Here is a 25,014-nt window from a genome sequence, read left to right on the forward strand (position 1 = left end):
TGACAGACTGCTACAACTGATCCTGATTGAGCAGTTTAAAGGTTGTGTCCCTGAGGGTATGAGACCCTACCTCGATGAGAAAGAGGCAGCCACGTTAGCCGCAACTGCTAAGTTAGCGGATGAGAATGCGTTGACGCATAAAATAAAGTTTGCCCCGAGTAAAGGCTACCAGAAGGGTAGTCAGGACGGCGGGGAGAGTCCGCCGGAAAAGTCAGAAAGTAAGCCGGGGACTAGTGAAAAGGATAAGGTAGACCGGGAGCAGTCTGGTAGGAAGTCTCCTGGGGTCGTCTGTTATAATTGTGGGAAAGCCGGACACTTTGCGTCCAGGTGCTTTGACCCAAAGAAGGAGACGGGAAAAGGAAAAACGGCGATTTTGACTGGCTGTATCGAGCTGTTAAGCAAATCGCTAGGGAAGGACAGGTCTGAAAAAGTCCAGGAAGAGCGCGAGAGGTTTATCTCGGCCGGATTGGTGTCAGTGAAGGAGGGGTTAAAACCAGTTCCAGTGCGGATCTGGAGAGACACGGGAGCGTGTCAGTCACTGATACTGAAGAGTGTATTAGAGTTTAGCTCAGAGACCCAGACTGGGGAGGTAGAGGTCAAAGGTGTTGGGGAAGGGACAGAGTCAGTCCCTTTGCACCAGATACACTTACAAAGCAACCTGGTCTCTGGACCAGTCACGATCGGGGTGAGGTCCGAATGACCGATGAAAGACGTGGAAGTCTTGCTCGGTAATGACATCGCCGGAGGAATCGTGTTCCCAGTCGTGAGATTGACAGGTCAGCCTGCCAGCATTGAGGCCCCGCCCATGGACTCACAGGTTCATCATGGGCCCGCGATAGTGAATTTAGCTGAAACGTTTCTGCCAACCTTGTATGAGACGGGGTGTAGTGAGACAAGAGGTAGTGAGGGAGCTGGGACGGATGTAGCAGTATCCAGGAAAGAATTTGTGCAGACGCAGGAGCGAGACGAGGGGCTGATGGCTTTGGCAGAGACAACTCTCTCTGACACAGCTTTAACAAGGGAACTAGTAGGCTATTGTGCGGAGGACGAAGTGCTAAGGAAAAAAGGGAAATCAAGTACAGTATCCGCAGATGAGGAGTGGGGGGTGGTGCAAAAGAGTTATGGGGATGAGGTTTTTAACATGGCCCACGAGGTACCCCCCCGGTGGACATTTTGCGGTGCTGGAGGAAACAGTTGGTGGAATCATGAAAGAGATTTACCGGCTGCCCAGGAGGAAAAATGTTATTGATCATGACCGACGCGAACTGAGACGGTCACTGGCTTTTGATATGCTAACAAACCCAGTCGGTGTTAGCATGGAAATCAATGAAGCTAGGGGCCCCCTGATAAGAGAAAAAAAACATTTTGAAAAGATTAGTATGGGATCGATCAGATGGGAGAAGGCTATTGTTCTAGCCAGGTCTACTGATAAGGTCTCTCCCTTAATCCCCGAACAAAGCGAATCTTTAGAAGAAGTAATTAAACGACTCGCACCCGTGTGTTTGATTGTCCCGAGGCAATGCAAAGAACTGGGACGTTGGGTGATTGTTGTTACAATAGGTTAGCCTAGTAAACAACACTCATATTTAATGAGTAATTCAGTGACTAAAGGGCTGATGAACACAGAGGTGTGTATTGGCAATTTAATATGGCTGTCTGAAGCCAGCTTGATAGTGAACCTTGAAAAAAATGAATTCAGCCACACGAGGATCACTTACCTGGGAATTGTGGTGACACAGGGGCAGCTGGCAGTGATGCAAGCTACAGTGCAGGCTATCGTTGACCTCCCAACCCCGACAGACAAGAGGGCCCTCAGAAGGCTCTTGGAGATGGTGGGATACTGCAGGAAGTTTTGCAATAACTCTGCGGTCAATACCCGTCCCCCTCCTACTAAGCCCTTGCGAGAGAAAACTGAGTCGGAATGGGACGACCCTTGTTATTGTGGTCCGGGACAAAACCAAATGAGAGGTTACATTGGTCGCAATTCATCAGTGTTTTTGGCCACTATGAAGTTTGCTGAGTTGGAGCCTGGACTAAGCGATTATTAATAACACGTGTAAAAGGAACAGAAAATGTGATGACTGTCTGTCAGGGTGTTGACAGCTTCAAACTCGCTGTGTTAGCCAAATAGCTGATAAAGATGTATGTTTGTGTATGTATCAAATAATGTATTCATGTTTGTAATTTTTACCTCCCGGTAAAAATCCTTAAAAGGAGGGAAGTGTGACGAGAATACACATAAAATTAAGATGTTTGCTGGCCTGGGTTAGCATCAGTGACATCAGCAAGTGGTCTGCCACCTGTCCCCAGGGGAAGGAGAGATAAGGAACAATGGAGCAGCGTCTGGAGATGTGTAATGAAGGGACGGGGGAGAGAGAGCTGTCTGGAGCGGCTCCCCCCTTTGAACCTTGAACTGTTTGAAGTGATGGACAGGCGATACCCCAGCAGGGGGATAAAAAGGGACTGGTTCGCTAAGGCAGGACACACGCCACCCGAGGTAACGAGACCCTGGAAGCGGTACGCCTCTCACGAGTCGGTGGCAAGTATCAGACAACGGCCAAGGTGGAAAGGTACGATCAGCGGGAACCCGGTGTGTGTCCGCCCTTGCCTGGGTGCCGGGTTCACTGCAGAGGATCGACCGCATCTGGAGGAGGGGTCACAGTCGGTGACCTCAGGTGACATCACCAAGGACCTGCCCAAAAGCTGCTTGTGAGCCATATCGCCGGTCTGTGAGTGAAGCCGTGTCTGAATGATCAGTTGTTCCTGTTCCCTCTCTCTCTCCCCCCACGTTGTCCATCGCCATGGCAACGATTACCGCGAACTGAACTACTAAACCGGACTGAACTTTGAGTCACTTTGAAATTTGGTCATTTACCCCCAGACAACGATAGAGCTTGATTGATGCTGTTATCTTAATTCTGTGCACATGTGTATTTATCATTGCTGAACTGTTGCATTTATTATCCTTTCGATTACTGTGTTGCTTGTTTCTTTAATAAAACTTTCTTAATTCTAGTACTCCAGACTCCAATTGAGTGATCCATTTCTGCTGGTTTGGCAACCCAGTTACGGGGTACGTAACACATTATAATACCTAGATTCCCTTAAATATCCAACATGCAATGAAATATTTTCTCTATAATCAGAATCTATCATTGTGAGGTCAGTAGAATCAAAATATTAATCTCATTGAATGTTCTGTGTACTTCGTTGTAGTTCAGTATATATTTGTAAGAGTTAAAATGCTGGAATACTCCAAGCACCATTCACAAACTTATGTGATTAAAAAAAGTCATGAATGGGACCTTACATTTCTCTTGCTCATTACATAAAGCAGCTACTGCATGAACGGTTTAGTCATCCAGTAACAGACTTTTTTCTGATCAAAATTATCTTAAGACCCTAAGACATAGGAGCAGAATTATGCCATTTGGCCCATTAAGTCTGCGCTGCTATTTCTCTCTTAGCCCCAGTCTCCTGCTTTCTCCCTGCATTCCATCATGCCTTGAATAATCAAGGATCTATCAACCTCTGCCTTAAATATACCCAATGACTTGTCCCCCACAGTTACTTGTGGCAATGAATTCCACAGATTCACCACTCTCTGACTAAAGAAATTCCTCCTCATCTCAGTTCCAAATGGACATCCCTCTATTCTGAGGCTGTGTCCTCTGGTCATAGATTCCCCCACCATAGGAAACATCATCTCCACATCCACACTATCTAGGCCCTTCAATATTTATTAGGTTTCAATGAGATCTTCCCCTCATTCTTCTGAATTCCAGTGAGTACAGACCCAGAACCATCAAACGCTCCTCATATGATAAGCAGTTCAATCTCGGAATCATTATTGTGAACCTCCTTTGAACCCTGTACAATGTTCGCTTATTCATCCCTAGATAAAGGGCCCAAAAATGCTCACAATACTCCCAGTGAGGCCTCACCTGTGCCTCAGGAAGGTTCAACATTACATCCTTAGTTTTATAATCTCCTCCTCTCGAAGTGAATGCTAACATTACATAGGCTTTCCATATCGCAGATTCAACTTGTGAATTAACCATTGGGGAATCCTACATAAAGACCCCCAAGTCTCTTTGCATCTCACATTTTTGAATTTTCTCTCCAGTGTCGGTAAGTAATAAAGTGCAAGATCATAATGATGTAGATTTTGAGGTCAGGAAATAATCTTAACATTCTAGGGAGCCATTCAACAGTCTTTTATAACAGTAGGTAGAAGCTGTCCTTGAGCCTAATGCTACATGCTTTTGTATCTTCTGCCCAGTGGAAGAGGGGATACAATTGAAGAGAGAAGGTACAGTGTGGGTAGGGTCTATGATTATGTTGGCTGCTTTATTGAAGCAGTGAGAAGTGTAGACAAAATCCATAGACCTGGATTCTGTGTAATTCCTCATCTCTCCTTCAAGGCATTTCTTGCAGTGCACTCCTTCTTTACTATTGCAGGCAGCATGTGCGAGTTTTTCTGGAATAGGACCTGAACCCCAGCCTTCCAACTCAAAGGCACAATATAACAACCACAGCTTTAAAATCATTCAGGTCATAAAGCTCAGGTAAACAAATAACTGAGCTCAAGGGAACCAGCAGAAGAAACAAAGGAGAGAAATATACTTTCCCTCTTCATTCATCCTCTCCATCAACTCCATTCAATAAGTAGAACTACAATGAAATTCATGAATATAGCTGAACTGCTGAAATTATTTATTTTGCTTAACATGAGAATTGTTTTAATTGATCTGTATTGTACATTCCTCCATAATATTTGCTCTACTCAGGTCTTGAGTTTAAAAAGAAATTCAATTAGAAATTTTATTGGCACTTTCATTTCTTGTGACTTTCTCAAGAAAGGAAAAGACAAAGGTTTATTGTGGCTGGAAATATCAATAGCTTATTACCAACATAGGTTGTTGAATAAACTGCTCAATCTTGGTTTTCCTTTCTTCAACAGTGGATACAGTGCATAAGAGGCCGTTCTGACCCAATGAGCCTCATCATCCAGCAACCCACCTATTTAAACTTAATCTAATCACAGGACAATTTACAATGACCAATTAACCTACTAACCAGTACATCTTTGGAACGTGGGAGGAAACCAACATGTCCATGGGGAGGAGGTACAAACCCTTACAGACGGCCCTGGAATTCGACTCTAATTCCCTGAACAGTAATAGCGTCACTACCATGGCACCGAATGTTACTAGTAACATTAACATCCCACTATTGAAATTACCAGAAAAATGGCTCTAAAATTCTCTTGCAATCATTAGGGAGAAGTTCTGTTTGTTTCAGAAGCCCAGCATTCCAGAATTGCTGTGGTTTTGGTTAAACACTTTCCTCTCTAGGAAGCCATCCTGACTGACAGTTCTGTATCTCTGGCAGGCAAAGAATGTTGTTAGATGAAATATTATGAGCTGAGGTAGAGGAGAAATGTATGGGCTTGCCTGAAATATAGAGTGTTTGCATGAACTTACAAGTAGATTGGAGAAAAGATGGGTATGTGATCTCAGTAGGAAGTGACATTGGCAGTTGGTTAGCTAGTGGGCTAACCTTTTACTCCTCCTCATCCAAGTAATCCTAGAAAGGTACTTGCTCTTTCCTGAAGATTTCCTTGTGGCTTTGGCTACAAGATTTCCGAAATCCAGGAAAGAGTTTCTAAATTTAAATTAAAAATGCTAACACAGCCTACTTAAACATACTGTGGACTTTAATGATCTAGCACCTAGGAGATTTTTTTTTATTAAGTGCAATCATGATCAGAAGCCAGATCAGAAATGCTGATCAAGTCAACTAGTTCCCAAAGAGAACTCTGATAGGCCAATCAGATGGTTCACTGCTGCTCAGCGATAGAAACACAAAAAAAAAATCATATGTACAATTAAGAAACATTTAAAAAATAGTAGAAATACTGGAGTAATGATGATCATGATGAAGTCTGCTGGAGAGAGACATTTATATACATGCTGTCCTGTATAATTCAAAGAGATTGAAGGATAAGGTTGCAGGGTGACAAAACGTGCCAGGAGCACTTGGAATAAAAACTAATCCTTACCGGGAGAAAACAGCACCTGTTCTTTCTGCACTGTTCTCCAGCAGTTTAAGGACTAAGTCCAGCTGGAACATAACACGCAAGTGCTCTTGAAAGTCCGGTATTAACCCTACCTACCAACAACCAAGCATTGCCATCCTGGTCCCCTTCATGATAGCTTATGAAGAAGTGTGTGACTTCCCTCCCAGAGTTGATAGATGTTTGTGCACTCGACTCTTGAAGGCTTGGACCCCCATCGTCGCAGATGTTTCCAACCACAGCATTTGGAAGGCTGGTCCAAATTCTAATAGCATAGTAAAGGAAGCTTCTATCCAGTGTGTAGGTTCTTGCATCAGGCATAGAAACAGCATGAACAGGCATTGACAAAGTTGAACGTGTGGTGCGTCGTCTCTCATAAGATGAAGGCAGCATGGCGTGAAGATCAGCAGGGCTGTGGCTGGTGTGCATTTTGTATAGGACGGTAGCCATAGCAACCTGTTGTCTGTGGTGTAAGCTACTGATGGCTGGTTTCTCACGAGCTGTGGCTTCATCTACACCTATAATCCTGAGAGTCTTTCTTTGAATGGAATCAAGCTGGCTGAGGACACCCTGTGAGGCATTCAGCCATGATAAGCAGGCATACTCCATGATACTTTGTACCTGGGCTTTGTAAACCATGGCTCTGCCCTCTTTGTCTAGTTTGGATGCTACTTTCTGCAGTGCTCCAAGCCTTTGTCCAGCCTTGTTTGAAATAGTGGAAAGGAGTTTATCCCACACCAACTTGCTGTCAATATTAACTCCAAGGATTACTACCTCCTTCTTTAAATTCAGCTTGCAGTTCCCAAAATACACATCGGGGTTAGATGGATTCCTCTTCCTAGACATCACCATTGCCTTGCACTCAGTAGGCTCAAAGGTGACATTCCAGTCGTCTGCCCAGGCTTTCATCCTGTCAAGATCCCTATTCAGGCCTGCTGCCACTGTCTTACTCTCTCCTGCTCTAATTGGTGCAAATCGTGTGGAGTCATCAGCGTACAGGCATAGCTCATTACTGCATGCATCAACCATGTCGTCAATAAAGATGGAAAACAGAAGTGGCCCAGGTATTGAACCCTGTGGTACCGATGCATTGATGGTTGAAGAATCAGAAGCCTGACCAGAGATAACAACTTTGATGGTCCATCCATGAAGGTAGCTCTGCAGCCATCTAAGCAGCTTTCCAGATATTCCTTTGGATCTCAGCTTAACACAGAGTCCATTATGCCAGACCTTGTCAAATGCTCCTTTGATATCCAGGGCTACGACACACACTTCTCCACCTTTGTCTAAGAAGGTTTCCACGTTTGAGATACGGTGGTGAGGAGATCGGCTGTACTGTGATCAGGTCTAAATCCATACTGCCTACTTGAAGTTAAGTTGTTACAGCGTAGGTAGCTCTGAACTTATTTGTGGACTGCTGCTTCCATTACCTTGCTGATGACACTGAGTAAGGACATGGGGCGGTAATTTGTAGGATCAGCCCTGGAATCCCGCTTGTGTACTGGTGTTACTGATGCTATTTTCCGTTGTTCTGGGAATACACCACTCAAGAAGCATAGCTGGAAGAGGCGACAGAGGACTCGCAAGTTCTGCACTGCATTCCTTTAAGACCCTAGTTGGAATCTGGTCAGGGCCAGATGCTTTATCAGGCTGAAGCTGTTGCATAATTTTTCTGATGTCTTTAGGTTTGAAGGTGATTTTGTTCAGCAAGGTGGTAGTAAGCTGCTTGACATTTGGTGGCTGGTCATTAGCATTTGCGAGCCAACATTTATCTGCAAAAACCCGACAGAAAACATCGGCCTTATCCTTTGCTATTGTACGTGCAGACCCATTGTGCTCAATGACAGGGATGTCAGAGTGGCCTGTTCTTCCAGAGAGGGAGCTCACAACATTCCACAACTTCTTGCTGCTAAGGTTACCACTGGTTAAGCAACACACATCAAAGTTGCTGGTGAACGTAGCAGGCCAGGCAGCATTTCTAGGAAGAGGTACAGTCGACGTTTCAGGCCGAGACCCTTCGTCAGGACTAACTGAAGAAAGAGATAGCTCTTTCTGTCTCTTTGTAACACCAAACATTCCTGTTGTATGGCTTGTCTCTGTGCTCGATTGTATGACTGCCTAGCCTGTGCAAACTTCTCCTTATTAGCAGGGGTGTTGCTCTTCTTTAGATGGTGGTAGAGACGAAGATTCTTCTTTGCTGCTCGTCTGCACTTGTCATCAAACCATACTTTATCGCCAGTCTTCTTAGTAACAATTTTGCTGGGAATGTGAATGTCCATGGCCTCACATATAACTTCTGTAAGCTTGGTGCAAGCCTTCTCAGGGTCCTTGTCTTTGAGAATGCTAGACCAGTCAGTTGTTGAAAGATGACCACGCATATCACAAGAGTTGGCTTTGTTGTAACACCAAACGTTCCTGTTGTATGGCTGGTCACGGTAAACTGGAACATCCAGCTTCACTAGCATGGGGTTATGGTCTGAATTTCCAGCATCTGCAGAATTCCTGTTGTATGCCTATTTCTGTGTTGCAATTTGGACACTGTCGACAATATCAAAACAATATCTAATGAGCAGAGTCTGTTAATGTGATAACAAAATAACTAGATTTAAGAACAAACAATATTAATTTACTGAAAAAAAATTTCAGAAAACATCCCAATAAATTCCACCAGAAAATAGTGAGTGGATGATAGTTGCATATTCATCATAATCATCATCAGATGCCATGCCCAGTTTGGGCTTTGACTGCCATGGCCCACAGACTCCTGTTTCCGGTTAAGTGGATCAATTCATTGGTATTCATTTCCAGTTCTCTGGCTGCTGTCTCCATCATCATTCCTCTTTGCCTTCCTCTTGCATTCTTCCCTTCAATCTTTCCCAAAATTACCATGCATTCTAACTCCTCTTTCCTAATCACATGTCAAATGAAGTCACGTTGCCTGTTCATGATCTCATACATCTCTTTCAGTGTTTGCTCTGTTCATGACATCCTCCCTAGATATTCGTTTCGTCCATGATATTCTTTGCATCCTCCTCAAAAACCACATCTCTGCTGCTTCAATTTGTTTCCTCATGTTACTAGATATTGTCCAACATTCTGAGCCATATAACATAACTGGATAAACGTAACATTTTTGTGCTCTGAGGTGGTTTGTCATGCTTAGTTTAGTGATGGTCAGTATACTTTTCATTCTGGTAAAGGTATCTTTTGCCATCCCTATTCTTCTTTTGAAGTCCATGTCTCACCTGCCATCTGATGTTACCCAGCTTCGTAAGTAGCAAAAGTTCTGTACCTGTTTTATGTCTGTCTCGTTTATTATCAGCCTGCAGATAGGATTCGCTTTCTTTTTGGATATCACCATACATTCTGTCTTTTTGCAATTGATAGACCCATTTTTGCACTTTCTTCAACAACTGTATCAATTAAGTTTTGTAGTTCGTCCTCCATACTTGCATTTAACACAGTGTCATCCACATATCTGAAATTATTGATGTTTTCACCGCCAACTTTGATTCCCAAGATGTCTCTTATTTTTTGTAATATTGTTTCACTGTACATATTAAACAAATCAGGGAGAAAACACACCCTTGTCAAACACCTCACTTGATTTTCATAAACTGACTCACTTCTTCATCTATTCTTACAGCGGCAGTTTGTTCCGAGTACAGATTTCTAATTAGGCGAAGGTCTTTCAAATCTAGATCTAGAGTTTCCTGTAATATTTAGTATAACTTATTGTGCTTCTCTTTATCAAACGCTTTTGTGTAGTCGATAAAACAAACAAACAAATCTCTTTGCATTTGAATAGCTCGTTATGATACTATCCTTAACATCAATATCGCATTTCTTGTTCCTTTGTCTTTCACAAAACCATATTGTTCTTTACCTATCTCAGGTTGTATCTTACTTTTAGATCTTGTCATCAAAATTCTTAAAAGTATCTTAGTGATATGACTCATTAAACTTAAGGTCCTATGTAATTCACATTCTATTGCTCCAGGTTTCTTAGGAAGAGTGATAAATACTGATTTTTTTCATCTGTTCTGGTATTATTCCAGTCTCACAAATGAAGTTTTTCAATTCCATAATCTTCAAGGGTGATAATGTGTTCTATTACTAATCAGCAGGACCTGCTGTCTTTCCTTTTTTCATCTTATTTATTGCATTACGAACTTCAGATTTTAAAATACTTCATCCTTCAATGTTCTTAATTTCCAGTTTTTCGTCTTGATCATCTTCAAACAATTCCTGAATATTGCATGTACCAAATTAAAGCCAGTCACTTATAACACAATGAGAACCAGGGTGGTGTAGCAGGGGAATTACCCATTCACTCCATGAATAGCAGATTTGCAAAGTGCTGCAAAACAGGCATGTAGTTCAAGATCAGAGTGTGTAAGAGTATGTCACTCATTTTCAATGCTTTTTATGTTAATGTAATCAACCTCCTGAACTGATATATCTACCGAAACTGCTTAATATTCCAATGTCCCATAGCTATTCGTAATTTCCAAAGAGATCTCAAGACAATGTGCAAGAAGTAGTTGCAAATAGCAATTGGAAACAGTATGAATGACTAAAACAAAAAATGTGTTATTTTATGAAAGATTGGTGTACCGATCATCGAGGTACATAAGTTCCTTTCCATTAAAAACTTACTGTGAAAGAACATTTGGTTTAAGATGACACTACTGAAGTCAGGCAATAGGTTACTGGTAGTTAAGAAGGGAAGAAATATGACTACATACCTTATAAATAACATGGTTTCTGTGGTAAATTCTGTTGAACTATCACCATGAACACTGAAGAAGCGAACAAAGGCGCGGCTGACTCGAGGGTCGAGCTGTGCCGGTGCGATTGAAAGTCGAAGTGCGGCATGCTTGAGGAGAAGCAAGTTCGGGCGTGGTCGAGATGGTGTCAGAGTCGGAGATGGATCTTGAGCAAGCGAATTGGAGAGGAGTTGATGCTGATGAATTTCAGAGCCCGTCTACCTAAACAGGGAGTGAAGTTGGCTAGATCTAAGTGCCAAGCTGATTAGGAAAGGTTGAGAATGGTCTTGGGCTGGGTGGTAGGGTCCATGCCCAGAGTATATCGCTGCTATAGGGGCAATCTGATGTTTGGACAATTTAAACGCTGGTCCAAATAAACTGAAAAGGCAGTGCTTCAGGCCTGGAGGCGAGGGTCAGGCCAGATCCACTCACTCTTCTGTGATACTTACTCCTCTCTCCGCAATGCTGAGGCTGTGAGACTGCTCCAGCTGCTGTGTGCTTCATGTCTGCAAGCGATTTGCCCTGCTGTGTGATGTGATGAACTGAGACAGAGGCTACAGACCTACTCCGGCTGCTCCGGGCTCTGGGTCTATGGACTCAGTTTGGTTTGGTATGCTGTTGTTTGCATGATTTGAGTTTTTTCTTCTTTCTCTGCGCATTGGGTGCTGGTCTATTTTTAATTGGGTTCTTCCAGGTTTGTTGCTTTGTGGCACCCCGTTGGCAGACAAATCTCAAGGTTATATAATTTACACATTTTTGATAATAAATCTACTTTGGATCCTTTGAATCCAAAGAAAGAAATCAATTTCTAAGCCTTCACTTTCTACTTTATGCATGATTAATTTCTTTAAAGAATAAGCTCGAGGCAGAGATGACTAAAATTGCCCCTCATTAAACCTTCCATGAGCAGCTTTAGCAGCTGAATGAACAAATATGGAAGTTATCCATATTGACTCATTGGGCAACATGATCACAGTTAACATGTGAAATGCAGACATTCTGTCTTTATTACTCTTTCCAGACGTCCATTCCCTATGGATCAGTCTTTTTAGAGAACTTCTTGAAACATTATTAAGTTATTCAAAAATTGGTTCCACAAGGCTGTACCTCTGGTCATCTTGTCCTATATTTGACTGCAGCATTCTAAAATTGGTATATGCATTATTTGAGATACCATAATACAATTTGTGAAACTGTTTGGGAACAAAGGGTTACAGATAATGGAATTTGATAGAAAAGGAAGCTGGATCATGAAACCAAATAAGGGAGGTGGGGTGGGAAGATGGGAACATTAGGGTGAGAAGACTCAGTGGGAGGAATGTGTGGTTGATAGACGATGAAGCGGGTGGAGAAATTGAAAGAAACTGAATGCAATTGGGGTAGAGGTGAGTGGAGTATTGAGGAGGAACTGGGTAGATAGATCAGGAGGTGAAAGTAAAGGGCAGCGGTGAGCAGGCTAGTTAAAATTGGAGAATTCAATGTTCATGCCATTGGGTTGTTGACTACTCAGAGTGCTGTTGAGGTGCTGCTCCTCTAGTTTGTGCTTGGCCTAGCCCTGGCAATGGAGGAGGTTGAGGAATGGCAGGTAAGTAGGTTAATAGAAAGAGGAATTAAAATAGCTTGCAAATGCTCATGGCAGACAGACCACAGATGATTGGCAAAGTAGACATCTAGTCTGCCCTTGGTGTCACCAGTATAGAGTAGGCCACATCAAGAGCACCAGGTTGAATTGATAAGGTTGGAGGAGGTGTACATGAATCTCTCCCTCAGATGGAAGGGCTACTTTGGTTCTTGGATGATGCTGAGAGAGGAGGAGTAGGGACAAGTGTTACACCCCTACAAGGCCCCTCCCTTCTGTCTTCCCTACCTTCTTTATTTGGTTTTATGCTCCACCTTCTGTTCTTAAGAGAGTTCATCATCTGCAGCCTTTAGTTTCCTCCAACTATTATCTCTCAGCTTCTGAAGCTATTTCCACCATTCACTCCTCCATCTGTCAATCACCCTTAATCCACCTATCACTTGCCAGCTCTTGCCCCACTCAATTCTCTCACCTCTTTATAGCAGCTGCCTTTCCCCTATGCTTTCACTCCATTTCCCATCACAGATGTTGTCTGATCCACTGGAGTTTTCTCCAGCAGTTTCTTCTTTGCTCCAGGTTTCAGCATCTATAAACTCCTGTGTCCTTTTTGAGCATCAAATACAACAACCCAAACCTTCAACTTTCATGAACTGATCAGTCATCAGTTGTGAGGGAGACTCTATCATGTTAGATTTTGTAAAACTTGGAATGAATGACAAATGTCAATTTAGCTCTTTCTGGTCTTGTTGCATGTGGGTCTGTTAATGTATAATGTTTATGAAGTACAAAATTCAAAGTACATTTATTATCAAAGTATGTATACATTATAAAACCTTGATATTTTTGCTCCTTACAGGCAGCCACAAAACAAGAAACCCAAAGCAAACCATTAAGAAAAGAAGACTGACAAACACCCAATATGCAGGAAGAAAAAAATCGTGCAAACAATAAAAGTAAGCAAGTAGCATTTAGAAAAAAAGTGAGTCCTGAGACATGAAGCCTGGAGCAGCCAGAACAAGCCACAGCAGCCTCAGTTCAGCACATAGCAGAATGAGCGTCGTGGAGCCCACAGACAGAAAGCATGGTGCAGGCCTACAACTTCAGTCTCAGTGCAGCAAAGAGCAGAGTAACCGCTACAGAACAGCAAACAGAACCAGCCCAGCCCTCTCCTCTGGACCCGGCAGCCAGCCTTTTCAATCCATCTGGCTCAGTGTTTATATGTTCCAAACGTTGGGTTGTTCCTTGCTCTAAGACTCAGACCCTGTCATATTTATATGCCCTGGGCTTGGATCCTGCTGCCACGTTTTAGCCTGTACCCGACCTTTCCAAATTGGCCTGATGCTTAGATTGATCAAACCTTGCTCTCTGTTTCAGTGTATGAGCCCTGAATCTGCCTCTCCTCCTTTTCTCCAACTTTCCTCCACTCTGCATTGTTTTGAACATACCTTGACCTCCAATTTCATCTCAAGTATGTGTAACCCTCACTCCGACTTGGTCTTGAACTTGCCTTGACCTCTCTCCAACTTCATCTGACACCCATACACTTTGACCCTCGAGTCAGCCTCATCCTTGTTTGCCTTTTCATTGTTTGAGGTGATCATTTACCATAATGCTTTACAGAAAAAGTGTTATTAATACAGTATTTAGTTGTATTTTTTATTTTGTTTTCCACCAATAAGGTGTTGCTCACCCTCAGCAGATCCATCTTAAACTGAAAGTGTCTCTACAAGGTAAATACTCTACGTCTGTTAATGTCTGTAGAATTTTTGTTTATAGTAACTGGATTCTTTCTCATTCTCAGGTACCATTAACATGAGGATGTCTGTTAATGACTAAATATCTATTGGTCACTTTGAGAGCTAGGTTGATGGATTTTTTTCTTAGTGTCTACATTCTGGCTTCTTGCTTATATGTAAACATTAATGCCCTTTTGAATGTCCGAAGAATGCTGTGTCACAAGCATTAGTAGACAAATGATGAGAGTCCTATTACAATGTCTAATTGATATATGAACACTGTGTTGATGGACACCAAAGACCATAAGACATAGGAGCAGAATTTGGCCCAAGAAGTCAGCTCCACATTCAATCATGGCTGATCCTTTATTTTTCTCCTCCTCAGCCCCAGTTACAGGCCTTGTCCCTGTAACCTTTGATGCCATGACCAGTCAAGAACCTATCAATCTCTGCCTTAAATACACCTAACAATCTAGCCTCCACAGCTGCTTGTGGCAACAAATTCCACAAATTCACCACCCTTTGGGTAAAGAAATTTCTCTGTATCTCTGTTTTGAAAGAGGTGCCTCTTTATCCTGAGGCTGTGTCTCCTTGTCCTAGACAAGGCTGCACAATGGAGAGAGTGGAAAACATCAAGTTCCTTGGGGTGCAGATCTCGGACAATCTCACCTGGTCCAGGAACACCACTTGGATTGTGAAACGGGCCCAGCAGAGATTGCACTTTCTGAGGAAGCTTAAACAAGCATCACTCCCCACTAACATCTTAACTACATTCTACAGAGACGTGGTTGAGAGTGTGCTGACCTTTTGCATCATAACCTGGTACTCCAGCTGCAGTGCTGTCGACAAAAAAGCCTTGCAGAGGTTGGTTAGGGGAGCAGAGAAGGTTATTGAGGGTCTCCCTACCTTCTGTCCAAGACCTCTTTCAGAGTCGATGCCTCCAGAAGACACGGTACATCACTAAAGACCCCTCACACCCTTTCCATGAACTGTTTGTTCTTCTGCCATCAGGCAAATGTTACAGGAGCATCAAAACTAAAACCACAAGGCTACTAAACAGCTTCCTCCCACAGGCAGTCAGACTGCTAAATAGCTGCTCCACCGACTCTGCTTCGGACACTTTTAACTTGCACTGGACACTTATAACTGATTTTAACTGACATGTGGCTGTTGTGTTGTACTATTTATTGTTATTTTTATTATTTAGTGTTGCGTTTGTTATGTTATGATTGCACTGCCCCTGAGAAACGCTGTCTCATTCTGCCCTGCAGAGCTGATGTATGGTTAGAATGACAATAAAGTTTTTTGAATCTTGAATCTAGATTTTCCCACCAAGGGAACCATCCTTTCCACATCTACTCTGTCTAGGCCTTTCAATATTCGAAAGGTTTCAATGAGATCCCCCTTCATCCTTCTGAATTCCAACGAGTACAGACCCAGAGCCATCAAATGTTCCTCGCATGGTAACCCTTTCATTCCTGGAATCATTCTTGTGAGTGTCCTCTGGACCTTCTCTAATGCCAGCACATCTTTTCTAAGATGAGAGGCCCAAAATTCTTCACAACACTCAAGTTGAGGCCTCACCAGTGCCTTATAAAGCCTTAGCATCACATCACTGCTCTTGTATTCAAGATCTCTTGAAATGAATTATTAACATTGCATTTGCTAACACTGCTTTCCTCACCACCAACTCAACCTGAAAGTTAACCTTTAGGGTGTTCTGCACAAGGACTCTCAAATCCCTTTGCATCTCAGATTTTTGGATTTTCTCCCTGTTTAGAAGATAGACCTCACATTTGTTTCTACTACCAAAGTGCATGACCATGTATTTTCCAACATTATATTTCATTTGCTACTTTCTTGCCCATTCTCCTAATCTGTTGAAGTCCTTCTGCAGCCACCTGTTTCCACAACACTACCTGCCCCTCCACCAATCATTTGCAAACTTGACAAGAAAACCATCTATTCCATCATCTAAATCATTTATATACAGCATAAAAAGAAGCTGTCTCAACACCAAAACCTGCAGAACACCTCTAGTCACTGGCAGCCAACCAGAAAAGGATCCTTTTATTCCCACTCGCTGCCTCCTACCAATCAGCCAATGCTCTAGTCATGTTAGTAACTTTCCCGTAATATCATGGGCTCTTAACTTGGTAAGCAGTCTCATGTGTGGAACCTTGTCAAAGGCCTTCTGAAAGTCCAAATATACAACATCCACTGCATCCCCTTTACCTATCCTACTTTTAAACTTTTCAAAGAATTCCAACAGGTTCATCACGCAGGATTTTCCCTGAAAGAAACCATGCTGACTTTGTACTATCTTGTCCTGTGTCACCAAGTACTCCATCACCTCATCCTTAACAATTGATTCTAACATCTTCCCAACCACTGACGTCAGGCTAACTGGTCTATAATTTCCTTTCTGCTGCCTTCCTCATTTCTTAAGAGTGGAGTGACATTTGCAATTTTCCAGTCCTCTGGCACCATGCCAGAGTCCAATGGTTTTTGAAAGATCATTTCTAATGCCACCACAATCAGTAACGCTATCTCCTTCAGAACCCGTGAGTGCAGTTCATCAAGTCTGGGTGACTTATGTACCTTTAGGTCTTTCAGCTTTTTGAGCACCTTCTCTCTTGTAATAGTAAATGCACCCATTTCTCTTCCTTCACACACAGAATATCAGGCATATTGCTCATGTTTTTCACGGTGAAGACTGATGCAAAATACTCATTTAGTTCATCAGCCATCTCTTTGTCCCCCATTATTATTTCTCCTGTCTCATTTTATAGTGGTCATATGAAAGACTTTCATTTCTCTTTTATTTTTAACATACTTGAAAAAACTTTTACTATCCATTTTGATATTCTTTGCTAGCTTGCTTTCATATTTCATCTTTTCCCTGCTAATGGTTTTTTTAGTTGCTCTCTGTAGGTTTTTAAAAACTTCCCACTAATTTTTGCTTTGTTGTATGCCCTTTCTTTTGCTTTTACAGTAGTTTTGACTTGTCAGCCACAGTTATACTATTTTACCATTTGAGTATTTCTTCATTTTTGAAATACATATGTCCTGTACCTTCATCATTTTTCCCAGAAATGCACACCATTGCTGCTCTGCTAACATCCCTGCCAGCAGCTCCTTCCAATTTCCTTTAGCCAAATCCTCTCTCATACCACCGTAATTCCCCAACTCCACTGAAATACTGCTATATCAGACTTCACTTTCTCCCTATCAAATTTCACGTTGAACTCAATCATATTGTGATCACTGGCTCCTAAGGATTCTTTTACCTTAATCTCCCTAATCGCCTCTGATTCATTATGTAACACCCAATCCAGTATAGCTGATCCCCTAGTAGGCTCAACAACAGATTGCTCTAAAAAGCCATCTCTTAGGCATTCAACAAACTCACTCTCTTGAGATTCATTACCAACCTGATTTTCCCAATTGACCTGCATGTTAAAATCTCCCATGACTACCAAAATGTTGCCCTTTTGACTCGCTTTTTCTATTTCCTGTGGTCCACCTCTCAGCTACTGTTGGGAGGCCTGTATATAACTGTCATCAATGTCCTTTTACCCTTGTAGTTTCTTAACTCAACCCACAAGGATTCAACACCTTTCGATCCTATGACACATCTTTCTCATTATTTGATGTCATTCTTTACAAGTAGAGCCACACCACCCCCCCTGCCTACCTTCCTATCTCTCCAACATAATGTGTAATCTTGGACATTCAGCTCCCAACTATAACCATCCTTCAGCCACGATTCAGTGATGGCCACATCATCATACTGTCATGATCTGTATCGGGGTCCCTTTAAATTTACCTTGTTTATGTTACGATCCGGACGTTGATTCCCTGTTTTCCTGTGTCCCTCGGCTTTGGTGATTAGAGGCAATTAACACTCGGCTGAACCAGTAGTTTATAGTCTCCAGCTTTCAGCCGTTCGGTGCGGGAGCGTCTGCAAAGTCACTGTGTGCCGATATCATCTGGCCGGAGCAAGCCTAGTCTCTGCCAAAGTGAGTGCCGGTAATTCGCCTTTCCTCACTGGAGCAACCCAGTCCAGTTACCTCGCTGAAGTGAGCCTGCAAAGTTTCCTTATCAAGGTGGGTCCATCAGTTAACCAGCCAGAGGGAATCAAGAACCGCTGTCTTCTGTTCCCGGGCCGAGTCAAGAGCTCGCCACTACCTGGAGGTTCCAAGTCAAGTCCTGGCTCTGGGTGGCATCCAAGTACCACGTCCACGTCCTGGCTCTGGGCGGCATCCAAGTACCACGTCCAAGTCCTGGCTCCAGCGGCATCCTAGTACCACGTCAAGTCTTGGCCCTGGCGGCATCCAAGTACCACGTCCAAGTCCTGGCTCCAGCGGCATCCAAGTACCACGTCAAATCCTGGCCCTGGCGTCTTCCCAGTTCTGAGTCAAGTCCTGGCCCTGGCGGTCTGTGATTCCTGTCCTACCCCCTTGTCTGAATCCCTTCTCTGCCCCTCTTGCCTCTAGCCCTCATCTGCAGCCCCCGCCTGCACTTCGGTCTAGTTCCATCACCGGAGCTAGATAGGTACTGTCTGGTGTTCATTCGTGTTGGTCTTGTCCTGTCCTCGCCTCCGTGGGGTAAGTCTGGCCGTCTTGCCGTTGCCTCGTGGAGGGTCATGAGTCCCAGCCCTATGTCCTGTACCCAAGGAGGGGTTCCGGCTCTCTGTTCTGTGTATGTGTCCATGGTTCCATGTACCTGCTCTCCCGTGACCGAGGCTCTGTTTTTCCATGTTCCTCCTCTCCCTAGCCCATGTCATGTCCATGCCTGGTTCTGGGGTCTGAGCCCGAGGCAAGACACAGGCACTGGGTCCTTGCCCAGTCTCTGGCTCCGAGTCCATACCCTAGCCTCTTCATGTCTCCTCTAGTTCTGGGAGCTGATTCTGAGTCCAAGTCCAGACCCTTGGTCCCAGCCTAGTCGTAGTCCTGAGTCCTCATCCTGTTCGCTATTCCTGCTTCTGTCTTGCTCTCCTGGTATCGTACAATAAACTAAATCTAAGTAAACTCACAAGATGTGTCTTGCATTTGGGTCCACCCTTGCTCCCATGCCCCCACCATTGTGACACATACCTGGCAGTCTGTTATAGTGCAACAAGATCATGCACTTTATTTCTAATATTATGCGCAATTAGCTACAACACCTTGAGTACCGTATTTGCTATATTTTCTGATTTTGCACCACTAATGTTTTGATACTCAGCCTGTTGGCTGCAACTAAGTCCCATCACCTGCCTGCTCTTCCTGACAATCAGACACTATCTTTGCTTTTTTACCATCTGTCCTATCTTGAGTCCCTTCACTCTGGTTCCAATCTTCCAGCCAAGTTAGTTTAAACCCTCCCCAACAGCTCTACAAACCTGCCCACAAAGATATTGGTCGCCCTTGGGTTCAGGTGCAACCCATCACTTTTGAACAAGTCATACCTCCCCCAGAAGAGATCCCATTGATCCAAGAACCTGAAACCCTGCCCCGTGCACCAGCTCCTCAGCCGCACACTTATCTGCCAGATCATTCTGTTTCTACCCTCACTGGTGCGTGTCGGAGGCAGCAATCCAGCAATTACTATGCAGAAGGTCCTATTTCTTGGCTTTCTACCCAGCTCTCTGAATTCTCTTTTCAGAACCATATTACTTTTCCTTCCTATGTCACTGGTATCAATATGTACCAAGATATCTGGCTGCTCCCACTTCTTCTCCAAAATGTTGTGGACATGATCTGAAACATCCCTGACCCTGGCACCTGGGAGGTAACATACCATTCGGCTGTCCCATTGACGTCCACAAAATCTCCTGTCTGTTCCCCTCACTATTGAATCCCCATCACTACCGCTCCCTTCTCTCTCTCTCCCTTCTGCACAACAGACCCATGCTCAGAGCCTGTAACCCGGTCGCCATGGTATTCTCCCGGGAGATCATCCCCCACAAAAGTACCCAAATAGGTAGACTTATTTTTGAGGGGAATGGCCACAGGGGTGCTCTGCTCTAACTGTCTATTTCCATTTCTCCTGACAGTCACCAGCTACTCGCCTCCTGCAACTTCAGGGTGACTACTCTGTAACTTTGATCAATTATCTCCTCATTTTCCCGTACAAGCCAAAGGTCATCCAGTTGCTGCTCCAGATCCCCAACGCGGTCTTCAAGGAGCTACAGCCAGATGCAGTTCACACAGATGTAGTTCCGCAGGAGACTCTGGGTCTCCCAGTTCTCCGACATCTGGCACAAAGAACACACCACAGCCATTTAAATGGTACAGTCAGTAAGAGAGGAAAGAAAGATAAAAAGAGAAACTTTAGAGATGCTTTACTCAAAGCCGACGCCTCTTTTGAGCCAAAACCTGCCGCTACTACTCTCACCACCAGTTTACTCCAGACAATGTCTGCTCTGCTTATCCCTTCTGTACTTTTTTTAAGTTCGTAGAGTTCTGTTGACACTGCTGATAGGCCCTGTACAATGGACAAACACCCGCGAAGTTCACTTTTTAAATAACCGCTGCCGACCAGCGAGAAACACTTCTTCTTCATAGAGCTCTGTTGACACATGGGTTGTTTGAATGAACGAAACCAAGCTGAGTTAATGTATAAACAAAATGTTTATCTGTTTCGTGGTTGCTTTGCCTTGTGAAACTTGTGAATATATTGTGCTGGCTTTTCCAGCTTCACTGGACTTCAACTAAGGGCTGAAGACCGTGACCAGTGCCTAGGACGCAGGGGTGGTTTCATGAAAGCCAGAATTCAGGAGTTCCTCCTGACAACAGCAGCAATCATGTGGTGAATGAAAATCATGAACCCTAAAATCTTCATGGAAATCTTTGTGACTTGCTATGTACTGTAGTATTTTGTGTGATTTATTTGTACCTTCTATTTCATGATAATAAATCAGCTATTAGCTACATTTGCTGTGCTTGTACACTTATTACCACATCTCCTAGATACTTGACTTGTTGGGTCTGATTAATCCAGCCCATAACAGAGACCCAAAGGCAAACCGGGAGTCTGTGGCATTCTGCAGTGAATGAAATAGACTCAGATTGTACCTGGCATTTTGAAACTTCATGATATTCCAAAACAGTCTATACTGAATCATGTACTAGGCCAGACCTATGGACCTGGTCTACATATTCAGAACTGCATCTCTTGTCCTTACTTGGTCTGGATGCTAAGGACTAATCTCATTGGCTCAATGTATCACAAAATCCATGGGAACAGCAAGAAGGTCTTATTCCCCAAACTGTCCCTAAAACATTGGCAGACTGCAAAAATCACTCCTTAGCTGTAAGAGCCAACATTGGTTAGAGGCACCAGGGTCTTTACATTTCTAAGAGTATAAGAAGGACAGGACTTACTGGAGGGTTGTGGAAGACCTAATCTGTGAATTTGCTGTCCATGACAGAGTGCATCCTATCAGATCTTGATCAGGTGTAGTCCATTATTTTCAATTATTGTCATCAAACACTCCCACAAACCTCCACAAATATACAATTGGAAGTACCCTTACTGGTTGCATCATGGTCTGGGAAGGCAATTTGAAAGTGCAGAAACATAAGGAGCAGCAGAGATAGTGGATTCTGCCCAATACATCACAGGCATGTCTCTCCCCACCATGGAGGTGTTGTCTCAAGAAGACAACATCTATTATCCCCACCATCCAGGCCTTGTAGCTACCATCAAACAGGAGGTTCAAAAGCCTGGAGAACCAACCTATCAGGTTCAAGAGCAGCTACTTCGCTTCAACCATTTGGCTTTTGAACCAGCAGCAAAATCCTAATCATTACAGTTAAGCAACATTATGTCCACTTAGACCATGTGCACTAAAATAGACTTTGTTTCTTTTTATTCCGATTGTGTTTTATTGTAAAAATTGTACATAATGTACGTTTAACCCTTACATACCATTCGGGTCAAATTTGACCCTTTTTGAAATTTGACCTCAGTGAAAACACACTAAACGCCTTTATTTTGCCGAAATTTTATGACTTTTCCTAAAATGACCTAAAATGTGCACAAATGAAAAATAATTTAAAATTTTATACTTTTGTAGAGGTGCTACAAATTTAGTATAATTGAGGCTGTTCTAGGTCAAATTTGATCTGTATCTATTGAAGTCAATTTCAGATCCACTAGTGTGGGTCAAATTGAGGAAAATTGTGGTTTAAGGTAATCTTGAAACTGTGAAACTGTGCATGCCATGTTCCTGCCATAACAACATAGGCATGAGCATTTATGGTGCACATAAGGAGGTCATAGGTCATCAGAGGTCATAGGGTGCCTTGACACTGCTGCGAGATTTGCAGCTGCAAGCACAAGCACCTGGAATGTTACAAAATGTTACAAAATAACCTAGGCTGTTACGAACTGTTACAAAATAACCTGGAATGTTACAAAATAATATGGGATATTATAAAATGTTACAAAATGTAAACCTGGAATGTTACAAAATTCCCATGCATCTGACATTTTATCAACTTTCCAGCTCTGAGCTGCCGTGTGCTCTGATTGCAACAAGGGGGAGAGACGTCGTATAATAAACCCCTCACTTTCAGAATGTTCTTGCCATTTTAAGTTTCAATAAAATATATTTAAATCATTATGGTTGGTATGTTTTCATGTCTTAGGAAAATAGGACATGATACACAAGCCAGGGCGTTACCATCTGGAGAGCAAGCCATTGCCCATGAAGCAGGCTCCTCCTCTCCATGCAGCTGATAAATCTTAAGGAATGGCAGACACTGTAACAAGTTGGCACCAGGAGTGTCACAGGAGTTGCCAGCCAACATTGAAGTAAACGTAGGGACTTCAGAGACTCCAGCTCAGATTTTCCCTCAGAGTTTACTCCCAAAGACTTGCCCATGAGTGGGTATAGCCAGAGTATTCCTTCTCCTAGATGAGCTTCCATGGTTGACAATCTCCATCGGCCTGAAGTGACCAGTAACCCACCCCTCCCCGCTATGACAACCTTAAGGAATCTATCATAGTCATAACTTTATATACTTCAGTCATGGCCCCCCCGAACGCTCTCTTCTCCAGGGATAGAGAACTAGCTTCTCCAGTCTCTCAATATAACTGAACTATTCCATCCCAGGCAACATCCTTCAGCACTTTCTTGAGATAGCACATCCTTCCTGGAGAATTGCAGCCAGATCTGCTTACAGACTAACCAAAGTTTAATAAAATTGGAGCATAACATCTGCTTTGGAAATCAGTGTCTCAACTGATAAAGGCCAGTGTGCTTTCCTAAATGCATGATATATTTGTATTGCCATGTTCCAGTATCTCTCAAAAGTCCTTTCGTTCATCAATGCTTCCTTAAACCCTATATGACTGAGCTCTATTAATATTCCCAAAATGCATCACCTCACATTTCAACACTTTCTGCCATCTTAGCCCATTTCTTGAATGCATCATATCATTCTGAAGCCTAAGACTTCTGCACACTATTCACAACTTTGCTAATCTTTGTGTTATCTGTAAATTTTCTGATCTTTCCTCCTTTATTAACATCCGACCCATTCACATGTCTACTACAAAGAGGAAAGATCGCAACACATGAGGAACAATACAAGAAGAATCATCTAATCACTAATCAAATCACCCTGTTTCATATCACACTTTAAACATCGTTTCCAAATTCAGAAACACAAACATGAGCGAGACAAGTTGTTCCAGGGGCATTACATTCCCATTGACTTACAGAAGGCAGTACCACACAGCCTCAGTAGCAAGAATGAAATGGTGGGAGTCTCAGACTCAGTAGTGGGCAGGACTGCTGCATACTTTGGGACAAACACCACAGAGAAAATGTATAGCAATGGTCATGAAGACAATACTGAACATGCCCATATCTAACCCTGCTTCTTTTATCCCTTACTCATCATCCCACATTCATGGGGTCTACTATCTGAAAGGGTTTAACCCCACTCTGACTTGCATCCTTCTTTCATTGCTCCCGTGTTCTTCTGCTTTACACTTTTCTCAGTGGCCCGCAAATTTACAACTCTGCAGGTTCACGAAGCACGTCAACCCAACTCTACCTGACATTAGCAGTATAATTTGCCAAATGCAAGTTCGATTGTTCTGCTTTAATTCAGAATTGCAATCAAAATTCTTCCCAAGTTTGGACCCTATGCACTCAAAAGAATAACGCTACAATCCTGGTTTGGCAGCCATGTAAAGTACATGTTTGAAATTCACATTTAGACTGTTCAGAAATGCGATGGTTTGCCATCTGAATCGCCAGTTGATGTACTGGTGACCTTTCCACTTGCCTGAGCCCTTGTTCCCATGCTTCCTTGCCGGACCACATTTCCTGTTTCACTAGAATATTTATAATATTACTGTGTAGCATCTAGAAAACAGAATTAACAGTGTTTTGGGGCATTAATAGAAATAACACCCGAAAGTCAAGAAAATGCAGCAGCATCATTGTCGTGAGCATACTAGATGTGTTGCACGTGAATGTGTTGCATGCTCCACCATAATCTGTGCATTTTTAGAATGGTACTGAAGATTTTTGCTAGTGAAATTTTGAAATCAGTCAGGATCTGGTCTATTTGTCTCCATTATAAATCCGAGACACAGACTACCTTTCTTGTATACCCAGGAGAGTTCAGCAGCATTGCAAAAGTTGTATCGTGATATCAATCCTAATCACTTGATTAGACAGCGTGCACTGGCAGTCAGAGAGGAGACACAAGGCACGATGTCAGGCAGAGGTATTTTTTTTGTACTTGCATTAATGAACCACATTGTATAAGTTAGTTACCAGAAGATTGAAATGAGACAGCAGGCTAGAACCATGTCCCATTATGGAGTCCCATGATGTTAAGC

The sequence above is a fragment of the Mobula hypostoma genome, chromosome 2, assembly GCF_963921235.1.
Source record: "Mobula hypostoma chromosome 2, sMobHyp1.1, whole genome shotgun sequence".
NCBI classification, from domain to species: Eukaryota; Metazoa; Chordata; class Chondrichthyes; order Myliobatiformes; family Myliobatidae; genus Mobula; species Mobula hypostoma.